At 35.5% G+C, this 22,739-nt stretch overlaps 1 long non-coding RNA gene across 1 annotated transcript in view; it reads left to right on the top strand.

Moving 5' to 3' along the window:
• LOC137654705 (uncharacterized) overlaps window positions 1–14,699 on the top strand; it is an 18,014-nt gene extending 3,315 nt beyond the window's left edge. The window contains exons 2-3 of the long non-coding RNA XR_011046681.1: window positions 6,567–7,346; window positions 12,816–14,699. This is a non-coding gene — a long non-coding RNA (uncharacterized lncRNA). The remainder of the gene's footprint in view (window positions 1–6,566; window positions 7,347–12,815) is intronic.
• Window positions 14,700–22,739: the final 8,040 nt, after the last annotated feature.

Below are 22,739 nucleotides of genomic sequence, written 5' to 3' on the forward strand. Positions count from 1 at the left end.
TCAAATCCATTAAGATATTAAATATTCGGAAGTGTATCCCAAGATATGTTATTTGTAAGTTTAGATTTAAGTCAGCTCAGCACATGCACTTACACAGAAGTAAGTGGTTGGTAGAATAAAGGCTTAATTTTGATCTTTAAGGGACTCTATACCACTAATTCATTGAAATTCAGTTTAAATCAAAGTAGAACATTACCGGGATAAAAGCGCAAGTAGAAACACGGCTTTTTGTTTAGATTTTTAGAAAAATATTCTTGGGAAAACCTTTATAAAAACGATTTATTTTATATACAACTCTATCTTTTTTCTCATATCCATTAGCGTATGTATAATGACCTAATTATCTCATTAGTAATGACTAAACTCTTACCATAAGTGTGGGGGGAGGGCGGTTGTCCTTGCCTGTTTTTCGACCAACCAGACAGAACTGGTTTTCTGCAAATTTGTTCTTCGTCTAAAAGGGCGGGTCTATTCGTTGTCAGTGAATTCTCAAAAAAGTCCGTTTATAATATGAAAATGGGAAGCCACCTTCAGTAATTAATACCAACAGACTTCGTTTAGTATCATGGATGATTACCTTCAGGGGGAAATTACTGGCGACATTCTGATGAGAAAAAAAAAAAAAAAAATAAGATTTTCCGATGCATTTGGTCCCATTAATGAACTTAAAGGGTTTTTTTTTTCTGCCCCTGTCACACTCAGAGGGACACCTACGCCCTGCAGAGCTTACAAGGTCAGTTTATCGTGTACATTTTAAGATATTTTGCATATCACACATTTCGTGTTTATTGTCAAATGCTTTCGTTTTGAAGTCGAGGTACTATTTAGGTTTAGTATTTATCCTCGCCTTATTTGCAATGAGATAATTATTGTTAGTTTTCATGTGTTGGTTCTGGCAGAATCGTAATAAGTTAGGTCAAATTTCTTGTGTAATTCTGATATTTGAGAAAATATTCATTGGAAAGCCTTTATTGATACGACTTAATTTGTATTAAAACCGTCATTAACATATTTCTATCATTCAATAGTGGACAGGCGTATTCAAAGTGTGTGCGTGTGTTGGGGGGGGTGGTCTTCCCAAGTCTGTTTTTCGACCAGTCAGGCAAAAGTGGTTTTCAACATATTTGTTCTTCGTTAAGAAGACGGGCCTACCCGTTGTCAGCGATCTTTTTTTTTAATCAGTTTGTAATCTGAAAATAGGAAGTATTATTTAGTTTAATGTAAAGGTAATAAGTTAATTTTGTTGTGAAAGTATTAACTTTAGAATCAATAAATGATGAATAGTTTCATGTGGAAATTTCCGAAGTCAATATCATTTTGATGAAAGAAAGCTGGTTATTAGTGATACACAAGATTGCATAAAGCATCAATACTGTCTTTATCACTTTGTGGACGAAGCAACTTGAATCGAAGGCTTGACTATAAACTCTTTATATGTGTACATCATTTCATCTTCAACTAGTTTAGATTTTTTTAATTTTACGGTCGTGGTAAATGGTAGTGTATATAAAAAGTTTACTTGGCAATAAGGTACTTTCTATGTAAGGAAATTATTTTAATTGATTTACAATAATCAACAACGAAATTGTGACTTTTCTAAGGATAGTCATGAAAGACAAGTGCTTATGATGAGTTTTAATTCTGAAAGTCTTTGTTGAGATGTTATATCAGTTATACCCTTTCTGAGTGGGGATACCTTGACGTGGTTAAAGGGTTTGCCTATCGCTATGATGAAGAAGTTGTACTAGCCAGGGGCCCCCATACAAGGTTGATTTGCTGTGAGCTATCAGAGCTAAATCTCCCACCATGAAAAATGGCTAAACCCCAGACATGAATTGATATGTCTGAGGCCTTTGTTCTGCAGTGGAAAAGACACGGCTGCATTTGTTATAGTATAAGTTGTGATTTTGATCCAACTGCCCACAAAATTGGCTGTATACAGATACTGAGGTACTTAATTTAATTTTCACATTGGAAATATGGTACAAAACTAATCAAAAGTGTTCATAATTATGCATTGGCTCCACAACTGTGGAATGTAGCAGTGATACCCTGCAGTAGTGTTACTCTTTATTGGATATTGCTGTTTAGAAACTAAATTTTAAAATACGTGCCAATCCTAAAATAACGTTTATGTTTCCAGGTGATGTAGGCTATCTGAAATGTGTTGCTCTTCCTGCCATAATATTGGCTTTTCCTAAAACACAAATTATCTTGTTTATAATAATGCATTCTTTATGGTTCATAGTTCAGTTAGAGCTCTAGACTCTATCCCGTACTTTCGACTGGAAATAGCTTCTCGAATAGTTTGGCCAATAGGTAAATCTTTTAATGTTTTTGTTTTGAAACAGAGGTACGATTTAGATTTTGAATTTATTTCCATTGAGATATTTACTATTATTTTCCTTATGTTGGTTGTAAAATCGTATTAGGTTAGCAAGAATTTATTAATAAATTCAAATTTGTTTGTGTGGAGAGAAGTAACAATGACCTGCACCAGTTGAAGGTTAATTGGGAATAATATTCTTACATTCATACCTCAGTTGAGTCATTTTTTCCCATTAACATAGATACAAAGCAATGCGAGTATTTTGCATTACTTGCTAAAGTTTTCGAGTTTTGCCTTTTCATAGCTTAATTAAGGGCAAATTGTCCTCAAATACATCAGGGGAAATATAATTAGTTGTATCTTCAGCCAAGTGAGTTCAATTGTCTTAACGCTGCGTGCAGGTTACGTAAGTCAAGGTTTTGATGAGAACCAGAGTTCTATGTGCCTGGTGTGGACCATATTATCAATTATTAGGGTCTTTGTGACCTTAGCATTAATCATATATTTGTTTAATAGGGCTCGAATAAATGTGACTGTTCTAACGCTTTTGTGTTGGCTGTTTTGTAGTTGCTTTGCTTGGCTTGTGAACGTGGCCCTTCGGTGTAAAGCAGTGATAGGCTTGGAATTTCCGATTAGAAGATAATTTCTCTCTCTCTCTCTCTCTCTCTCTCTCTCTCTCTCTCTCTCTGGATCAACAGCCTTTAAACAAATGGGATCTTATCTACCAGATTAATCAACCAGTATAGCCGAGAACTCTCTCTCTCTCTCTCTCTCTCTCTCTCTCTCTCTCTCTCTGGATCAACAGCCTTTAAACAAATGGGATCTTATCTACCAAATTAATCAACCAGTATAGCCGAGAACTCTCTCTCTCTCTCTCTCTCTCTCTCTCTCTCTCTCTGGATCAATAGCCTTTAAACAAATGGGATCTTATCTACCAGATTAATCAACCAGTATAGCCGAGAACTCTCTCTCTCTCTCTCTCTCTCTCTCTCTCTCTCTCTCTCTCTGGATCAACAGCCTTTAAACGAATGTGATCTTATCTACCAGATTAATCAACCAGTATAGCCGAGAATCTCTCTCTCTCTCTCTCTCTCTCTCTCTCTCTCTGGATCAACAGCCTTTAAACAAGTTGGATCATAGCCGAGAACTCTCTCTCTCTCTCTCTCTCTCTCTCTCTCTCTCTCTAGGAAAATAATTGCTAATACACCGGAAGCTTATTCAGTCTCTAAACCTATTCGAATAAACGATTTTTTTTTCTAAAATACCATCGCTGATCAAATTCATTTGACTGAAATAATTATACTAGTTAATTTTTCATAATCCGGTGTGCAAACAACTGTAATCACCTCATTAGTTATGGCATAACTCTTATTATAAGTACTATTGGTTCCTCATCTGTGTTTTTGGTCTGCCAAGCAAATGTCGTTACCCGCAGTTTTGCTCAAGGTGGGAAGTAGGAAAAACACGTCCTCTGTGTTACCTAAATGTAAACATAATTGTTAACTTATTTTTTTGTTTTGGTTTGAATGTCCAAAAGGACGATAAATACTTTCATGTGTAAATTACTTCCGCCATTGATTTGTGAAGCAAAACTGGTTATAAGTAATAAATTAGTTTCTTCAGTACACAAAATCTTGGTTGATGATCTGCTAACTACGACTTTGTGTCCATGATTCAGACCAGGACCCATTTCTTCTAAGTGCGTCCTTCCTGATTTAAACGATTTGTTCTTCTGGTTTGGCATTTGTATGTTCATTTTCACCATTCAGTGGAGACTTGTTTTTTAGTCGCTTGAGAGTTAAATTGTGTACCATCTCATAGAGGGAATTGTAACATATTGAGAAAAAAATATTTTATGTATGTATGTATGCATGCAGTACCAACTCCTATCAAGTTTGAATGCATATTGCGTGCTTAGTTATTTGTTGATTATCATAAGTTGCAACATATTTGCAACCAGGTATGAGCCGCTGAAACCCCATAGGGGGAAGGGGTGCCGTGGGTGGCTTCTTGTGGGGGGTGGGGGGGGGGCACTGAGCAGTGGTCAGTATTTATGAAAGGGAAATATTTTTGGAAAATATAAATTATGAATCTAATTCATATACATTATATAAATTAACAGTCGTGAAAAAAAATTATATTGTTACCCCAAATTTAGCCTCTGTGTTCTTAATAGGCCCCACGTTTATTTAATTGTGCTACGACCGCTTTATTTATTTATGTACTAAGCGTATTAGCTCGAAGCAAATATACATAGTTTGTTACTTCAAGGGCTGTTTTCATGGTCCTATCACACAGAGAAACACTTAAGCCCTGCAGGGCCTACAAGGTCTGTTTGTCATATACATTATTAGGTATTTGTCGTATCATACATCGTATTCCGTGTTTATTGTCAAATCCACATATTATTGAAACACTCGGGAACCGAAAAAGTCTTCAGTTTCTTTTTGAAAGCCTTAATATCTTCCGTCTTTCGAATGTATAGTGGGAGCTTATTGTATAGTCATGGGACCGCTTATTTGAAAGCTGTAGAATCTACAGTAAAAGTTTAAAGGTTTAAATGCCGATCATGAATGGCAGAGGCTAGGGACAGTGGCATTGCCCTATCGAGCAGGACAATGACCTAGAGACTAATCATATGTACATATAATCAGCGCCCAAGCCCCCTCTCCACCCAAGCTAGGACTAAGGAGGCCCAGGCAATGGGTGTTGATGACTCACCAGATAGACCTATATGCTGCCCCAAGCCCCCTATCCTTAGCTCACAAAGATGGTGAGGTTACAGCAACCAAACTAAATTGACATTTATCTAGGTTCCATTAACTCGAAACTATCTAACTATTCTCGTGTCAGCAAAATTTGTGCTGCACAGTATGTGGCAATTCTCTCAGATATTTTGGACGTCCGGTTCTGATAACTTAATGAGTCATTGCAGACTCTATTCCAGCTTTAATAGGCAGCCACTGTTATTCAATGAGTATAGGAGCGATCTTTTCTCGAGGTGGGACACCTTTTTATCAATCCTGCTGCTATGTTAATTATGTTTTGTAATATCTTAAGTTGTCATTTGAGATCATAACAGAGCGAGTTTCAATAGTCAATAACGGAATTAACACAGGCCTTACTTATCATAGTCTGTTTGCCTTACTTCTGTATTGACGTCATTATGACGTCATTATAACCACAGAAAATGACGAGTGGACTTGTCCAGTGTAGTTTAATACTAGGGAAGCCGGACAATCGTTTAGCGGTTGTCCAAAGTTATTTGTTTGGTTTTAGAAAGAGACAGATTCGACCGGCGGTTATCCTTATTAGCCGAATTTACAACTAAAGGTAAAGTTTATTTGATTTTGGGATCACTTGAAGGTCCTACACCCCAAATTTTCTCACCTGAAGATCCGCAACCCTGAGAGAGGATCTTTAGGTGATAGTTTAAAGATTAATAAAACCCTCAATCATAAAATCAAAGTAATTTATTGAAACGTACGATAATACCCAAAATGTGAACTCGTTAATATGGATATTATGCAACGATATATTCACCTAACTACTCGAAACCATTTTTAGAAAATCTCTCATGTCACATGAATTACTGCATGTATGAATTTAACAATTCTTGCAGCCACGCATTGGCTTTATATAGCATGATATATCGATTTCTTTAGTAATCCCAGGACTGCCTAACGTTACTAGGTTTGCTTAGAAGTATGAAACACACTTCCCACCAAAAAGCTGTTGCAGTCAATCGCAGTTTAATTCCAGATAGGTCTACTTGACGTCTTGTTTTTTTTTTCTCAAATTCGTTCACCCCAGGGATACGTTATGAAGTATGAACCCACTTCTGCAGTCACAGTCTATAACTCTAACTATTATACTGGAGTAATTTTACTTGAATTTTAACTAGTAAAGTAAAGCAAAATCTCTTCAGCTGGTATGTTCCTGTGTACTAGTTCCCTGTCATTTGTGGCCAGTAGTTTGAGGTGTGGTGTTTTTTGACAATTTGATTAATACAACCAATGAATTGCGACTTGTTCAACAAATAAACCTCTTGTATATGTTAGGGCTATCATGGATATCTTGTAACTGAATATTTTTTTTTATGCCTGGCAGTAAACTCAGCTGTTAACATTAGATAGTCAACTAGTAATAAGTGTCTTAAGGTTGGAATGAATCTTAAACTAATGTGGGGAAAATTTAGTGAAAATGTTTCTAAAATGTCCTTTCAAATTCTTCCCAGATTTGTACTCCAGTTTGCTTGTGACACTGAGGACTGGAAGAGGACACAAAGGCTGTGATGCAACAAGTTGAGAAATTGCAAGATCTTGAATCCTTTGTCATCTGTATGAGCCAAGTTAAGTATGACGCCATCAAAGATGAACCGATTATGTAAACTTCGCTTGAATAGTGAAATTGTTTTTAGGTTCTATGCTTTTTAGAAGACAGGTTAGATTTGGGGCATTTAGTGCTGGTATGAAGTTCCTCAATCACGTACAGAACAATATCAGATTATGATGAGTAAATAACAGATATTCAAAATCTTTATATTGGTGTTCCATTTAGTGATAGGCCTCGAAGGATTCACTTAAGCTATGTTTGATGAAAATATCATAATTTGTTTTGATTCCTTTTTTTTTTCACTAATTCCTGATAGATGGTAAGCTTTGATTAAATCAATGCATTTTTTGTATAAAGCAAAATTCAAATGCAAGTATAGTTTAATTCTACATCTCCATATAAACATTGAATAATACTTACCTAATTTTTGGACAATAAAACAAGTTTACTTTTTGGAAAAAATATTTTAGGGAAAATTAGTTAGGCACAATAGGTAAAAGCAAAAATTCTGTGGAAATGTCCTTTTCAATTCTTCCCATGTTCCAGTTTGCTGATGCCTGAAGGAGGTGCAGACGTTGATGTTCAAGATGTTGAAAAAGGTCTTTGATATCCTGTCTTCCGTATGAGCCGAGTTGAAGTAAAACGTCTTCAATAATCTAATTCTGTAAACTTCGTTTGGATGGTAAGTTTAGTTTGAAAGTTGTCTGCTTTTCAGAACCTAGGTTAGATTTTGTGGCATTTAGTGCTAGAGTGGACTGGACTAGATTGAGTAAATATCTACTATTGAAGAAATGTATTCGTAGGTATTGGTTTTCCATTTTATGAGATGATTTTGTTTTTAGCAGTGCAGTCTTTAGATTAAAATTTCAGCGATAGGATCCTTCAAACTGTATTAGATCAAAGAATCATACAGTTTTTTGCTGGATGGTTTTTCTTTTTTTAGTAAATCCCGTCAGTTGGAAAGCTCACATTAAATTAATGTTTTTTTGTTATCAAAATTGTTTTAAACACGAGAAAGTTTAGAGTTTAGTTCTATACTTCTGTTTAGTAGTGCGATAGGTCAGCTACTTAAAATAAACATTTTAGATAAACAAAAAACTTGAATCAACCTGATTTTGGCAAAAGTTTTCAGGTTAGTTAAGTTAAGTTAAATTCTTATTGTAACTGGGTAGTGATGTCAGTGCGCCATGTGTGGTGCACTGTAGATATTATTTCAACCCAGTTTAATTTTTGTTCAGCAAAGGATTTTCTACTCATAATTGTGTGAATTTCCTGTTGAAAACTTTACATAGGAACTCGAGCACATCTTTTTATTAGTTCTTAAAGTATCCTAGATTTTTTGGGGGGTCCTGAAATATTCTAATTTCTTCACCAAATTATAAATATATTTTGGTCTTTAGAATATCAGTTTTTGTTGCTTAAATCATCCTAATCATTTTGGAGCTTGGAATATCTTGCTTTTGGTTGCTTAAAATATCCTACTTTTGGGGGGCCTAAAATCTCTTGCTTTTGGGTGCTCATAATATCCTACTTTTGGGGGGGCCTAAAATCTCTTGCTTTGGGGTGCTCATAATGTCCTACTTTTGGGGGGGCCTAAAATCTCTTGCTTTGGGGTGCTCATAATGTCCTACTTTTGGGGGGGCCTAAAATCTCTTGCTTTGGGGTGCTCATAATGTCCTACTTTTGGGGGGGCCTAAAATCTCTTGCTTTGGGGTGCTCATAATGTCCTACTTTTGGGGGGGCCTAAAATCTCTTGCTTTGGGGTGCTCATAATGTCCTACTTTTGGGGGGGCCTAAAATCTCTTGCTTTGGGGTGCTCATAATGTCCTACTTTTGGGGGGCCTAAAATCTCTTGCTTTGGGGTGCTCATAATGTCCTACTTTTGGGGGGACCTAAAATCTCTTGCTTTTGGGTGCTCATAATGTCCTACTTTTGGGGTGCCTAAAATCTCTTGCTTTGGGGTGCTCATAATATCCTACTTTTGGGGTGCCTAAAATCTCTTGCTTTTGGGTGCTCATAATGTCCTACTTTGGGGGGCTGGGTGCTCATAATGTCCTACTTTTGGGGGGCCTAAAATCTCTTGCTTTGGGGTGCTCATAATGTCCTACTTTTTGGGGGGCCTAAAATCTCTTGCTTTGGGGTGCTCATAATGTCCTACTTTTTGGGGGGCCTAAAATCTCTTGCTTTGGGGTGTTCATAATGTCCTACTTTTTGGGGGTCCTAAAATCTCTTGCTTTGGGGTGCTCATAATGTCCTACTTTTTGGGGGGCCTAAAATCTCTTGCTTTGGGGTGCTCATAATGTCCTACTTTTTTGGGGGCCTAAAATCTCTTGCTTTGGGGTGCTCATAATGTCCTACTTTTGGGGGGCCTAAAATCTCTTGCTTTGGGGTGCTCATAATATCCTACTTTTGGGGGCCTAAAATCTCTTGCTTTTGGGTGCTCATAATATCCTACTTTGGGGGCCTAAAATCTCTTGCTTTTGGGTGCTCATAATGTCCTACTTTTGGGGGGCCTAAAATCTCTTGCTTTTGGGTGCTCATAATGTCCTACTTTTGGGGGTCCTAAAATCTCTTCATTTTGGGGTGCTCATAATATCCTACTTTTGGGGGGCCTAAAATCTCTTGCTTTGGGGTGCTCATAATGTCCTACTTTGGGGGACCTAAAATCTCTTGCTTTTGGGTGCTCATAATGTCCTACTTTTTGGGGGGCCTAAAATCTCTTGCTTTTGGGTGCTCATAATATCCTACTTTTGGGGGGAGCCTAAAATCTCTTGCTTTGGGGTGCTCATAATGTCCTACTTTTGGGGGGCCTAAAATCTCTTGCTTTGGGGTGCTCATAATGTCCTACTTTTGGGGGGGCCTAAAATCTCTTGCTTTGGGGTGCTCATAATGTCCTACTTTTTGGGGGGCCTAAAATCTCTTGCTTTGGGGTGCTCATAATGTCCTACTTTTGGGGGGCCTAAAATCTCTTCATTTTGGGTGCTCATAATGTCCTACTTTTGGGGGCCTAAAATCTCTTCATTTTGGGTGCTCATAATGTCCTACTTTTGGGGGGCCTAAAATCTCTTGCTTTTGGGTGCTCATAATGCCCTACTTTTGGGGTGGCTAAAATCTCTTGCTTTGGGGTGCTCATAATATCCTACTTTTGGGGTGCCTAAAATCTCTTGCTTTTGGGTGCTCATAATGTCCTACTTTGGGGGGCTGGGTGCTCATAATGTCCTACTTTTGGGGGGCCTAAAATCTCTTGCTTTGGGGTGCTCATAATGTCCTACTTTTTGGGGGGCCTAAAATCTCTTGCTTTGGGGTGCTCATAATGTCCTACTTTTTGGGGGGCCTAAAATCTCTTGCTTTGGGGTGCTCATAATGTCCTACTTTTTGGGGGGCCTAAAATCTCTTGCTTTGGGGTGCTCATAATGTCCTACTTTTTGGGGGGCCTAAAATCTCTTGCTTTGGGGTGCTCATAATGTCCTACTTTTTGGGGGGCCTAAAATCTCTTGCTTTGGGGTGCTCATAATGTCCTACTTTTTGGGGGGCCTAAAATCTCTTGCTTTGGGGTGCTCATAATGTCCTACTTTTGGGGGGCCTAAAATCTCTTGCTTTGTGGTGCTCATAATGTCCTACTTTTGGGGGGCCTAAAATCTCTTGCTTTGGGGTGCTCATAATATCCTACTTTTGGGGGCCTAAAATCTCTTGCTTTGGGGTGCTCATAATATCCTACTTTTGGGGGGCCTGAAATCTCTTGCTTTTGGGTGCTCATAATATCCTACTTTGGGGGCCTAAAATCTCTTGCTTTTGGGTGCTCATAATGTCCTACTTTTGGGGGGCCTAAAATCTCTTGCTTTTGGGTGCTCATAATGTCCTACTTTTGGGGGGCCTAAAATCTCTTCATTTTGGGGTGCTCATAATATCCTACTTTTGGGGGGCCTAAAATCTCTTGCTTTGGGGTGCTCATAATGTCCTACTTTGGGGGACCTAAAATCTCTTGCTTTTGGGTGCTCATAATGTCCTACTTTTTGGGGGGCCTAAAATCTCTTGCTTTGGGGTGCTCATAATATCCTACTTTTGGGGGGCCTAAAATCTCTTGCTTTGGGGTGCTCATAATGTCCTACTTTTGGGGGGGCCTAAAATCTCTTGCTTTGGGGTGCTCATAATGTCCTACTTTTTGGGGGGCCTAAAATCTCTTGCTTTGGGGGGCTCATAATGTCCTACTTTTTGGGGGGCCTAAAATCTCTTGCTTTGGGGTGCTCATAATGTCCTACTTTTGGGGGGCCTAAAATCTCTTCATTTTGGGTGCTCATAATGTCCTACTTTTGGGGGCCTAAAATCTCTTCATTTTGGGTGCTCATAATGTCCTACTTTTGGGGGGCCTAAAATCTCTTGCTTTGGGGTGCTCATAATGTCCTACTTTTGGGGGGCCTAAAATCTCTTGCTTTGGGGTGCTCATAATGTCCTACTTTTGGGGGGCCTAAAATCTCTTGCTTTGGGGTGCTCATAATGTCCTACTTTTGGGGGGCCTAAAATCTCTTGCTTTGGGGTGCTCATAATGTCCTACTTTTGGGGTGCCTAAAATCTCTTGCTTTGGGGTGCTCATAATGTCCTACTTTTGGGGGGCCTAAAATCTCTTGCTTTGGGGTGCTCATAATGTCTTACTTTTGGGGGGCCTAAAATCTCTTGCTTTGGGGTGCTCATAATGTCCTACTTTTGGGGTGCCTAAAATCTCTTGCTTTGGGGTGCTCATAATGTCCTACTTTTGGGGGGCCTAAAATCTCTTGCTTTGGGGTGCTCATAATGTCCTACTTTTGGGGTGCCTAAAATCTCTTGCTTTGGGGTGCTCATAATGTCCTACTTTTGGGGGGCCTAAAATCTCTTGCTTTGGGGTGCTCATAATGTCTTACTTTTGGGGGGCCTAAAATCTCTTGCTTTTGGGTGCTCATAATATCCTACTTTTGGGGGGCCTAAAATCTCTTGCTTTTGGGTGCTCATTATATCCTACTTTTGGGGGGCCTAAAATCTCTTGCCTTTGGGTGCTCAAAATATCCTATCTTTTGGGGGCTTTAAAATATCCTACTTTTTGGGGCCTAAAATATCCTACTTTTGGGGGCTTTAAAATATCCTACTTTTGGTGGCTTAAAATATCCTACTTTTGGTGGCTTAAAATATCCTACTTTTGGGGGCTTGAAATATTCTACTTTTGGAGTCATATAATATCCTACTTTTAGGAGCTTAAAATATCTTATTTCGGCGACCCAAAATATCTTACTTTTGGGGTTTAAAATGTCTGTCTTTTGGGGGCTTAAAATATCTTACTTTTGGGGGGCTTAAAATATCTTACTTTTTTGGGGCTTAAAATCTCTTACTTTTGGGGGCTTAAAATATCTTACTTTTTGGGGTTTGAAATATCTAACTCTTTGGGGTTTAAAATGTCTGTCTTTTGGGGGCTTAAAATATCTTACTTTTGGGGGGCTTAAAATATCTTACTTTTTGGGGGCTTAAAATATCTTACTTTTTGGGGGCTTAAAATGTCTTACTTTTGTGGGCTTAAAATATCTTACTTTTTGGGGCATAAAATATCTTACTTTTGGGGGCATAAAATATCTTACTTTTTGGGGCTTAAAATGTCTTTCTTTTGGGGCTTAAAATATCTTTCTTTTGTGGCTTAAAATATCTTTCTTTTGGGGTTTAAGATATCTTACTTTTGAGGGCTTAAAATATCTTACTTTTGGGGGTTTAAAATATCTTACTTTTTGGGGCTTAAAATATCTTTCTTTTGTGGCTTAAAATATCTTTCTTTTTGGATTTCAAATATCTTACTTTTTGGGGCTTAAAATGTCTTTCTTTTGGGGCTTAAAATATCTTATTTTTTGAAGGCTTAAAACATCTTATTTTTTGAAGGCTTAAAACATCTTACTTTTAGAGGGCTTAAAACATCTTACTTTTAGAGGGCTTAAAGTACCTACTTTTGGGGGCTTAAAATATCCTACTTTTTGGGACTTTAAATATCCTACTTTAGCAGCATAAGATATCCTAATTTGTTTTAGATTGAACTGATTTATTAAACAGCTTAAAAATTACTAAGAACAGTATTTAATTTGTTCTTTAGAAATCTTGATTAGTAATCTTCTAAGTGCCTATTAACACTTTAGTCTTTCAGGTTAGTGTGCCCTTCTGCTTGGATGCTTAAAACAATTTGACCAAAAGGATGATGCAAATCAAGGACAATCCTGGATCAGTCAACTCTCCTGGTAAAGTTCTTCAGTGGGAGAAGATCAAGAACACCTTTTTGGCATTTGTAGGAATGCCCAAATTTAATTTAGCTTTTTACAATGAGGATTTAAGTATCTAGTTCAAGTATTAAATCTTGAACAATGTGCTCAGTTATATTACTAGATGGGTAATTTTCTTAAATTCTTTCTATTTTAGTTCCATGAATTTAACTTTTATACATTGAATTCCCATTCAAAATTGCTTTAATGAATAGTTGATGACTTAAATTTGGTTATGAATCAATTTAAGCCTTTTTAAAAACCGTGTCAATAGCTAAGGTTGTAATCTTGCGTAAGCTAACCTAAAATTTTTAGAGCTAAATTATATCTCATTTTCATCAATCTGGTGGCATCTGGGAATGAGAAATCTTATTGTGGAAATCATAGTAATGAAATTTCAGATAATCCTGCAGGAGTTATGTCAGGCAGGAGTTATGTCAGGCAGGAATTATTTTATTTCGGGTAGGAATCATTTGAAGTAGGAGTTTTTTCAGGTAGAGGGGGGGCTACTTCAGGTAGGAGTTATTTCATTTCGGGTAAGAGTCATTTCAAGTAGGAGTTTTTCAGGTAAAGGGGGGTTGTTATTTCAGGCAGGAGTCATTTCAGACGAGTCATTTCAGACGAGTCATTTCAGGCAGGAGTCATTTCAGGCAGGAGTCATTTCAGGCAGAGGGTGGGCTATTTCACGTAGAAGTTATTTCAGGTAGAGCAGGGGCTATTTCAAGTAGGAGTCATTTAAGGTATGTGTTTTTTCAGGTAGAGGGCAGACATTTTAGAGACTGGGATATTTCAAGGAGTTATTATTTAAGGTAGTACTTTTACGTAGAGACTATGATAGTCAGGTAGGAGTTCTTTCAGGTAGAGAGTGGGCTGTTTCAGATAGAGAGTATGCTGTTTCAGATAGAGGGTGCCCTGTTTCAGGTAGAGGGTGGGCTGTTTCAGGTAGAGACTGGGCTATTTCAGTTAAATTTTTAGTCCAGTGATATCATCAGGATTTATCTATTTAATCCAAGGGGGTTGGACATTCAAATCATGAGATCCTAGAAGCAAAATTTTCCTAAGATTTTTTATTTGTCAATTTTGACTTTCAAGAATTGAGTATTTCTAGTAAGATTTTGAAAACCTTTGAGTATTAAACAGTTTTTAGTTTGTAATCTATATCTCTTTTAAAGTTCAGGAAAAGGGAACTGTTAGTAAATTAGTTGGAAAATTTTTAAACTAGTGTTATTGTATTAGGAATGAATAGTTTTATAAGAGTACTAAATTATCCGGTGCCAAAACTTTCACTTGATGGAAATAAGGTTTTTGTTTTTAAGTGTACATAATTTATCTCTTTTTGTGGCATTTGAATTAGGCTGTTTTAAATTATTATTTCAAGGTGTGTTCTTGTTTAGCCTTTGATTTTTTCTTTCTGTCCTATAAGCTTAGGGTTCCTTAACACACAAAACCCTTTTTAGTTTCAATAGTATACCTTGGGTAGTTGATCCCCCACATCGTGTTTTAGATTTATAAAGGGTAATAACTAACAAATGAATTTGAAGCAATCTAAACTTTAAATACACTACTGGTCCTATTTTTAAAAATCTAGAGTAAATATTTTAATATCCGTAAGTTGTATAAAAACTTATCCCTCTGTTATTTTTAAATTTGTAAGATTCAGTATTTGATTAAATGTCCATCCTCCCCATGTTAAATTTTTTTTTCTCTCTCTCTCTCTCTCTCTCTCTCTCTCTCTCTCTCTCTCTCTCTCTCTCTCTCTCTCTCTCTCTCTCTCTCTCTCTCTCTCTCTCAATGTATAAGTTAGTAACTAGAGTAGTTTACAGAAGATTCTAGGAGTATACTTTGAAATAAAAAGGTATATAATATAGGTAAAGGAAAGGTTATTGTACATGTTTTTCATTTTTTAATTAGATATTGTTAGAGAATCTTGAATTTAAGTTTAGGAAAGATGGTTCTAAAACTTTCTGCTTATGGGAAGGTCGAAAAGCTGATTTGTTGATTGGTATAGATTTAAATACTAAGAATTAACATAGGAATTGAACATTGCTGGATAATACAGAATAGTGAATAGATTTAGGTGATCAGTGGCAGACGAGATGGTTAGGAGGGCTTTGGTGTGAAATGGCTAGGAGGGCTTTAGTGTGAAATGGCTAGGAGGGCTTTGGTGTGAAATGGCTAGGAGGGCTTTAGTGTGAAATGGCTAGGAGGGCTTTGGTGTGAAATGACTAGGAAGTTTTTAGTGTGAAATGACTAGGAATGCTTTGGTGTGAGATGACTGGGAACGCTATGATGTGAAATGGCTTGGAAGGCTATGGTGTGAAATGGTTAGGAGAGCTTTGATATAAAATGGCTAGGAGAGCTTTGATGTGAAATGGCTAGGAAATTTTGGTGTGAAATGGCTAGGAGTGTTTATGGTGTGAAATGGCTAGGAGGGCTTTTGTGTAAAATGACTTGTTAGGGCTAGGAAGTGGGAGGGCTAGGATGTGTGTATGTGTGTGTATGTGTGTGAAATGGTAGGGCTTTGGCTAGTATTAGTATTATTCCTCACCTTCTCTTGAGCTACATGAACATACCTTGAAATTAACTTGAATTTTGACAATGACGTAGGGCAGTGTTTTTGGGAAATCTTGCAAACGGGGTGTGAATCGGATTATTGTTCCCACTAATACATAGCTAAAGTTCCAGAACTCCCATTCCCATTCCTTGATCCTTCTCCCTCCCAATTTGGAAAGATTTAAAAAAAAAAAATAAAAGGAACGTTCATATGACTGAACCTCCCTCCCCATCTGGACCCCTCCCTCTTCTGGTATCAGTGCTTGCCATATTCCTCACCATTGAAAGGCCAAAGGGCCCATGAAGTATATATCTTGCTTTTGACTGGAACCTCTGTTCATTTAGGCTGTTTATAAACTTCCCATGTACGGAACTCATTCATTCTTTTGCTGGTTTAATGAGAGAAGGAGACTGTTAACTTGGTTATGTTGTATTGTCAGAATACTAGATTTTGTGCCATGGCGAACATGTTCAGTCCAATTTGATTTCCCTGAAATCTTGTCAGGGTAGATTCTGTCTTGTCAATTCTAGTCATAATTAATAATTTGAAGGATCTTTAAAGCCTCAAATGATATAAAATTTCCGATGTTTCACGTTTTTAAATAGTTTTGAAATTGTTTAAAACTTATTCTTGAAAATCTTGTATCTTGAATTGTAGGAGATTGTTATGTCAAATTGAACAGGTTTCTGTTATGTATTCACTGTAATTTTCAAACTATCAAATTTGTTATGTATTGTGTAAAATGAGTTGTTATAAAGTTTTTGTCAAGATAGTGATTTAAAATGTGTCCAAGAATATGTAAGTTTTCAATGTTAATGTGAAATTAGTGACTGTTGATAAATTTTTCAATTTTATCTTTCAATGAAAATAAAAATGTTAGAAAGATGAATTAATTTAGTTTTAAACTTCTAGATAATTTTTAAAAAAAAGTGTTGACATTCAGTGTTGCAATCCAGTGCTTTCCATTACACTGAGATACCCGAGCTCTCTGAAAAGGGGTCCAGCTGGGGTTATAAATGTCCCAAGATATCTGATTCCTACTGTTTCTGTTTATGACATAAAGGAGGGATAAAGAACTGCTGTAGTCATTTTAGAAGAAGTGTGTAATACATTCTTGAATATATTGTTGTTGGTATAGTTTTAGTTAGTGTTAGTGCTTGGGAGTTACTGCCAATGTTGGTTAGGGGAATTAAGTCCTTATTAAAGTCCCTGTTTGTGTAATTCAGGATCAGGTAACCTGGTTTAGGGAATGTTTATACCGGGTTAAATTATATGACTTCAATTTTATTTAGTTTGATGTGCTCTTGGTTAAGTATTTCTAAAATTTATGCATGATTAGGCAAAGAATCCAAACTGAAGTTTGACATTTTGAGGTTAGATTTTGTATACGTACTTTGATACTGATGTACAGGAATGTATCTTGTGTAGTAATTTACAAAAAAAAGTACCTGTTCCAAGGTTAAACTTCTTTTGTGCGAGGAAAGTATAATTCATAAATGTTAGACATAATCTGATTAGCCTCTGAAGCTTGTACAAAACATCAAGTCAGAGCATTGGTGTTATATTGTAATAAACTATATAACTCGCTAATTTCTTTTAATTTTAATGTCTCTTAAGATTTGAATGCACAATGTAAGTTGCTCACATGTAACAAGATCATAATTTCTACGCTAATATTTCTAGACAACTAAAGCCAAAAACTGTTAGGTTAACTGAAAGCTTGATAATGTCTGATCTACTTAAGCTGAAGTCCCTTACGTTTAAATGCTAATATAGTTAATATTAACGTCATAAACTGTTGATTAAACTGTTTAAATCTTTAGTTAACTTATGTCTATTGTGATTAAATGTTTAGTAACTTAAGGAAATCTAAGATTAGAAGTTAGTGCATTAATTTTCAAAGTACTTTATCAGAATATATAAGTACTATAAGAAAAATCCTGAAAAGTGAATTTTTAGAGATTTTAATGTCTTGATATTTCATGTACCCAGCGTTTCAATTACATAAAAATTAGCCACTAAATCTGTATTTGAAACTTGCAACTTTTCGATGTATGTTGAGCGTTTCAATATTTTCATATCAATGCGAAATACAGAAAACCTTTACTGATTTGGTTGGAAAGTTTTGAATTTCAGTTGATTGCTTTACATTTAGTTAATACATTATTCGGTACAGTAATACAGTAAAGATTATTCAAGAGAAATTGTAGTTTTCTCATAATAGAGTACAATACACTTTTCAAATGTCCGCCTTTGCATCAATTTCAATGTAGATATTACCGTAATCTCTAAGTAACTTAGGGGACAAGCAAAAGGCCAGTTTATCACTATGTAACTACGCAAACGTTTTATAAATGTAAATTTGATCATTGGTTCATGACAGTAAGCTCAGAGAGTGCACTACTTATGTTGCTGCTCTACCATTTAAAATTAAACCTTGGGATTAAATTTAGGAATTAATTAATGCAGGCCAATACATTCCTTGTACATCAGTAAATTTGTAACAAGCAATGAACGAGTGGTTGGATGATGTCTGGTGTAAGTGTTACGAGGAGGATCTAGTCTATAGAGAGGAATTATAGTTTCTTACTAGTGCTGTCTTTAGTGAAAAATTGGTTTGATTGCGTACTGATTATAATAGATCTGTGTAAAGGTTATCTTAGTGAAACATTTAAATTAGTTTTTCTCGGGTTAAATCAAGGTTAGCAAGTGTTTATTCATCAGGTTAACACCAAAAATTTAATCTAAATTTATTTTTATAGAAAGTTAGATACTGAGATTAGGGTAAACTTTGTTTAGTAGGCAGCTCTAAAAAATTTATTTTATTTCACGAAGGACAATATTAGTTAGTTTCCTTGCATAATTGGCCAAACGGGAGTCTCAAATCAAAGGGTTTTGAGAATAATTTAAATAATTATTGTGCCTAAATTCATATCATACTTGAATCGTAGATTTCTAATATTTTTGTAATGCGTAATTTATTGCATATATGAAGAAGTAAATTCACCCATCTATCAATCTAAAGTAATTTCACTTGTTTTTTGCAGTAATTCTTTAGAGATTAAATCTAAAGATCTTTTTTTTTTTTTTTTAAATAGTAGCTTAATCAGTTGCTCACTTTATCAGATTGGTATATCCTAATCGCTTTTACCTATAGATTGCCAAAATTATATTAAGTTATTTTGTGAATCTTTTTTATCAACTTCTTATGTGGCCACATTAAGATGAGGCGATAGGCAAGGTGGTGACTGTTAGATATGCTGATATGAAAATATTCTTTATTAATATTAAGGACAAGCTTAAGGTTTTTATATAATTTGTTTCTAAGGGACAAATTTCAGACTTGTGCTTTTACCTTACGCAATGAAATTTACAAATAATACCTAATGAATAAGATACTTTATAAATTATATTTTTTTCATGAAGGTCTTTTAATAAATGGAATTAATATTTGATGAAAGGGTAAAGCCATTAGCTCATCCTATTGGAATATAGACACTGCAAGTCTGAGATTAATTCTTTTCAAATCAAATTTGTTATCTTCAGTATTTATGATTACTCCAAATGCAGATAATTTGGTTAAAATCCAACCATTTGGGCCATATCTAGGATAACTGGAGATTGTCCACTATTACGAAAAATTTTACAAAGTATTATCATCATACCCATAGATGGTTTTAACATTGCTAATAACCGTTTCAAACCATATAATGGCCTAATATAATTCAATTTCCTAAGTTTTAACTTGGACATTAATATCATGACGAATTTCTGATAATTAGACTTAAATTCAAAATATATTTAGTTCACAAAATACGTTTTAATGTAACGAATTTTCCAAATTTATTAAAAAATCTACCGACTATTAAGATGGTAAATACGAAGTTTATTAGGCCAAAGATATTCCGTTGAAGGTAGAGTGACTTAAAAGTATTCATGTAAAAGAGGATGATTCTGAATAATTAAAAATCTCCTTAAGCTTGTCCATAGTTTATGGTTTAATAAAAGATGTTCAAGAGCATGTAATATCAATAAAATGTATTCAGGGGTGTGTGTGTGTGTGTGTGTGTGTGTGTGTCATACTATAGACTAATTTTCATCAAGTACGCCTACTTTTCGATTAGTATGTGTGCCTGTATGATAGGAATAAATACTATGCAATGTGACACTTGGGTAAAATGTATATTTGGTCATTAGCAACAGCTTAGTAGGTAGTCCTACTGTTAGATTAAATGTCGGTCAGCTTTGTAGGTAGGTCTGTTAGTATAAAGGTTGTTCAGATTTGTAGGTAGGCCTACTGTTAGTTTAATGTGTTTTAATCTCTGTAGATAGGCTTACTGTTAATTTAAGGGTTGTTCAGCTTTGTATGTAGGCTAACTGTTAGTTTAAGGGGGTTTCAGCTTTGTAGGTAGCCCTGTTGTTAGTTTAAGGGTTGTTTAGCTTTTAACCAAATCTTAAATTAGGTTCTCCCCACGTAGCTTCCAAAAGGGGGTCATATTTGAGAATGTATTACACATGGAACTGAATTGACTTTAGTGGTCCACGTGCAAGGTTAATGTGTACTTCGGTCCGATCTGCCTATCTGCTAGGAGGAGTAGTAAGGATAGTCAGGGCAGTGGTTTGCACGTGTCTTCTCCTTTACCCGACTCAAACATGCACATGAAATAGAACGGATGAGAGATGCCTTTGGGCAGTTGTGGTTCCTGTCTGCTTTTGAGAAAGCAAAAGGTTTCTGGAGTAATCGATCGTGGTGGAATTGCACTATAAGGCTGATGAAGTCTGCACTCCCTCCAACCATGTTTCTATTTAATTATTGTTTCTAAACGAAAAATTTTGATTTGAGAAAAAATCCCCTTGCTCTGTCACTACTTAAAGGTTTATCATTTAAGATGTCAAAATTAGAATACTATAACATTATCTTGAAAAAAACTCATACTATTCTTGGTATATTTAATTCACAATCATTGCATTAATTTCTGTAAGATTTTCAATAAAACATTTCAAAAGAGAAGGAAATGGAAAGCATTCAAGGGCCTGGTGACTTTGTTCGTTCAAAAACTAAATGCCTAATTAGTCTTTTGTTACCAGGTGGGAAGGGGTGGGCCTTGGTGGGCTTTCCATTTCCTTCTCTTTTTTTATTGAAAACTCGACTAATTTACACAATCATGACACTTGTAACCGCAAATGTTTACTCCAAACTCATTCCAATGTTCAGAAAAATCAAAGAAAAGGAATTACTCAGTATCCCATGTTATGAGATCTGAAATGTCCGTTTTCTATTATTTTCTGTCCTCGGTCGAGTTTGTTGATAGAAAACGGGGTTAAAGAATTTGATATAGTTTGTCTTTGACTGCAGTGTATTCATATTTATACTTAATATCAATATTGAGTGTTTTGAAACCTGTCCTGTGTATGACAAGCAATCTTCTACAATACAAGACTTGATCGAAACTTATTGTTTTTTCTTAATTCATAAACTTAAAATTATCACAAAATAAGTCGACTCTTAGTCGACTATGCTTAAACCCAGAGTTGAAGTAACTAAATTTTAAAGATAACTGAATTTGAGGCTATGAATTAGCATCACATGACTAGAGTTGTCAAGAATGAATTTACTTTGAGAATTGGACTGAACATGAATACCATAGTAAATAGTCCTCGTTGTGATAAACTTCCATACCAAGAGAGAGTATATATTTCTCTTATATCACCAGTGGAAGAGTGAACGAGCTCTGTAGATGGGAAGGGAATAAACCAGTCTTATAATGAACACTTGTGGTTTATCATAGTTAAAAGCAAGGTTTTTTATACTTCATGAGGTCTCTGGTCTTTCAGAGGAGAGAGAAAACAGGCATTTTACTGATACCAGAAGAGGGAGGGGCCGACTGGGGAGAACACTCAGTCATATGAACGTTAGATTGAGGATAATACTCCAGGTTACTGATTATTTTTATTTTTTTTATTTTATTTTGCTCAATATATTTTCTCTATTATTTGTTATAACATGGATGTAATGAAAGTAAATAAATTTTATATATGTTTTTATTTCTTTTATTCACAATTGTAGTTTGACAAATCATACATTGTAATCAATTTTACAAAATTAGACACTAAAGTTTTGCTGCTCTTCTACAGATTACTACTGTATCTTCTATTCATATATCATTACCATATCTTTTATTTTATACTTTACTACTGTATCTTCTATTTTATACATTATTGTATTTCCTATTTTATACATTGTTACTGTATCTACTATTTATACATTGCTGTATTTTCTATTTTATACATTATTACTTTCTCTTCTATCCATACATTACTATTGTATTGTTTATAAATTGCTACTGTATCTTGTAGTTTTGATATGGAGATACGGCTGCTTTAACAATGGAAAGCGCAGGAAAGACATTAGCCATGTAAAAAAGCAAGAGACTGGAAATCGTAAAGTAAAATACATTAAAGACGACATCTCGAGGCATTCAAGGGTAAGCCATGGATGTTTTCTATGTCTTCTATAATGTATTTTAAACCTTACGATTACAAATCTCGTGCACTTTGCATGGCAAATGTCTTTTCCGAGTTTTCATTGTTAAAACAGCTGTATTTTCAGATCAAAATTACATAATACAGTAAAAATTCATAAGCAGAAGATACAGTAGTAATGTATGACTAGAAGATGGACCAGTAATGTATGAATAGAAGGTACAGTAATAACGTATGGATAGAAATAGTAATAATGCATAAATTGAAGATACAGTAATAATGCATAAGTAGAAGATACAGTAATAATGCATAAATAGAAGATACACTAGTAATGTATTAATAGAAGATACAGGAAGCAATATATAAACAGAAGTCAGAAGCAATGCATAAGCAGACAATACAATTTCAATATAAAAAAAAAAACATAAGTTGAAATATTATTCAAACTTTAAATGCAACTTTACTATATATATATATATATATATATATATATATATATATATATATATATATATATATATATATATATATATATATATATATATATATAGAGAGAGAGAGAGAGAGAGAGAGAGAGAGAGAGAGAGAGAGAGAGAGAGAGAGAGAGAGAGAGAGAGAGAGAGTACAATTGCCATATAACGACCACTTGCCCGACTTATTTTCCTTGAATCCACACCGTCTTAGAATGACAACTGAAATTGCAAATTAAAATATTTTTGATCATGTTGATTCTAAGCAATGTCTGCATGATTTGGTTTCCACCACAAGGGAAATA

The sequence above is a fragment of the Palaemon carinicauda genome, chromosome 15 (genome assembly GCF_036898095.1).
Source record: "Palaemon carinicauda isolate YSFRI2023 chromosome 15, ASM3689809v2, whole genome shotgun sequence".
In the NCBI taxonomy this organism is placed as follows: Eukaryota; Metazoa; Arthropoda; class Malacostraca; order Decapoda; family Palaemonidae; genus Palaemon; species Palaemon carinicauda.